At 38.2% G+C, this 2,500-nt stretch overlaps 1 protein-coding gene across 13 annotated transcripts in view; it reads left to right on the top strand.

Moving 5' to 3' along the window:
- The window catches only part of LOC123506483 (katanin p80 WD40 repeat-containing subunit B1-like), a 92,869-nt gene that overhangs the window by 16,333 nt on the left and 74,036 nt on the right, over positions 1–2,500 (top strand). For 8 of the 13 annotated variants that reach the window (XM_045258614.1, XM_045258613.1, XM_045258608.1 and 5 more), the window contains exon 1: positions 1,290–1,387. The exons of 4 other annotated variants lie outside the window; for them this stretch is intronic. The gene's annotated coding sequence lies outside the window, so the exon portion shown is untranslated. Of the gene's footprint in view, positions 1–1,289; positions 1,441–2,500 lie in introns of those variants that run through there. One more of the 13 variants, XM_045258605.1, reaches the window with a different exon arrangement.

Raw genomic sequence — 2,500 nt, 5'->3', positions numbered from 1 at the left:
ATATCAGACAATTTTCTGTATGTCCTATATAAATCCTTGAGTGATTAGCTAAGGTATTTAAATCCTGAGCTCTTTAAATCTGATCTAAGCCCTTTTAACTTCAATTTGTCTTTTTTTTTGTTTGTGTGTTGATTTATTTACGTACTAAAGATCAACATCAAATATTGAAGTTAATCCTTTTAGCACAAAACTCGAAACTCAACTTTACAATATTTCTGTATTTCTTGATCCTTGCGTCGAATTTTTAACCCTTTAACCTTAAAAAGCCTTTAAAACCCTATTTGTAACCCAAGAAACCCCAAAAATGAAAAAAAAAACGAAGCCACATAGCGAATCAAGTTCCTAAACCCCTTGAATCTACATCCCACAGTCCCATCACGCCCATCGCTGCCCATGACGCCCCTCGCCACCCATCACCGCCCATCGTTTTAAACATTACAAAATCTCTTTAAACCTTAATTTTCACCTTTAACCTCTTCAGTACCATGACGCGTTTCCTTATTCATTTTACTTATTAATTGGTGATTTTATACAGGTTCAGATACTTATATGGGGGATTAAAATAGTGAAGACTGTGGCCATTAACCTTCTGACCTCCATAGACCCTTCCGAATGTCAATAAAATGGTCAAATAGTACACAAATCTGAAGGTAAAAATGCGTCCCAGTTCTGAATGGATTAAAACCATCACGCCCATCACCGCCCATCACCGCCCATAGTTTTAAACCCCAAAAATCTCTTTAAACCCTAATTTTCACCTTTAAATACCCTTTAAACTTGAACCCAACAGTGAACTAAGCTCCTGAACTCCCTCAGATCCACAGTCCCTTAGTCCCATCACTCCTGTCACCACCCATCACCCCATCACCGCCCATCACTTGGCATAATCGCTCCTCAGCTCTTCATAAGGCGACGCGCTGGAAGGTAAACTAAACTTGCTCTCCGTCACTGTTCTCCCCGCCGTCGCATTGCCTCACCCTGCATTCAAATGTCACCCTTAAACACTTCCCCATAAGGCCCAGTACTGCAAGGACGCGCCGTAGCATCGTGGGAAGGAGTCTGAATCGTTGCCACATGTAGTGAGTTTTCTTATCTCATCTTTCATGGTTGTATAATCTCCTTATCTCACATTTTCCACCGTTTTTTTTTGGATGAAACTGTGAAGCGTAGTCACTTTTATCTCCTACGTCCTGGAGTGTCGCGTGGTGCGTATCTCAAAGTGTTTTTAACGTGTTTTTATATCGTGTTTTGTGTAATCTGGGCATGGTAACTCTGGTGGCAGTGGCCTTTGTTTTGAATCCGGTGCTCAGTGTGTATCCAGACGCGAGGGAGGGAGGAGTGTCGTGTCCCGTGTCTCGCTCTCCCATCCGCCGCAGTAGTGTGATTTGTGAGTGACTTCCTGCTCGCTAATGGAGGATCGTAACGTGATGGAAAGTTGTGGTCGGTTGATAATAAGTTGCAATGGAAAATACTGTTCTGGGTAATAAGAGGAAAAAAGTATACAGCGAGTTTCCGCTAAACTGGAAGGGATTATAGATGGAGATTACATAATTATATTTTCCCCCGGGTGTTGGGAAGTGAGAAATGGTTAGAAACTGTGTAAATATTCGTTTTTTTGCTTGAATTAGATAAAATTATGCAAGGAACAAAAAGTTGATAAAAAGATGAACATTACGTAAGGAAACTTGAAAACTTAATTATGAAACTCGTTTTTTATTTGACATGAAGAAAGTATGACAATATATCCTACAATTAGAATGATTGATTGACATTACGTAATGCAAGCTGAAAAATTATTCGAAACATTAAGAAACTTCCTCGGTTTGGACGGTGTGAGGAACAATAGCAAACAAAATTAACGATAAGTGATTACATAAGTAACGTGAAAAATTACTTCAGTTTATTATTTTTATTTCATATGGAAACTAAAATTTTATATATATCAAAACACACACACACACACACACACACACACACACACACACACACACACACACACACACACACACACACACACACTAATGTAAACATTTTTTAAAACAAACATTTTTTTTTTAATTGTAACATTAAATAAGAACCAAATTGTTCATTAAACAAATATATATTAAAATAAATGAGTTCCATGAAAAGACAAAAAATCGAAAGTTGATAACGTGACTATATTTTGTGGCAAATGATAATGAACAGTGAAACAAATATGGTAGTGATGATGGTCGTAGTAGTAGTAGTAGTAGTAGTAGTAGTAGTAGTAGTAGTAGTAGTTGCACCGGGAAGGGTTTAATATAATACACGTGCACTCATTTCTCTCTCTCTCTCTCTCTCTCTCTCTCTCTCTCTCTCTCTCTCTCTCTCTCTCTCTCTCTCTGCCTGTTATTCTTGTCAATTTCACTAAAGTTTTCATTATCTTTCTCTTCTTTCTCCCTCTTTATTTATTTATCGTGTTCTTTAGATGTTGAGGCAAGATTGCGCTTCCTTGCTTGCTTGTGTGTGTGTGTGTGTG

Source organism: Portunus trituberculatus, chromosome 20 (assembly GCF_017591435.1).
Source record: "Portunus trituberculatus isolate SZX2019 chromosome 20, ASM1759143v1, whole genome shotgun sequence".
NCBI classification, from domain to species: domain Eukaryota; kingdom Metazoa; phylum Arthropoda; class Malacostraca; order Decapoda; family Portunidae; genus Portunus; species Portunus trituberculatus.
Note: the sequence above shows the minus strand (reverse complement) of the source record. Positions and strands in the feature narration are given on the sequence as shown.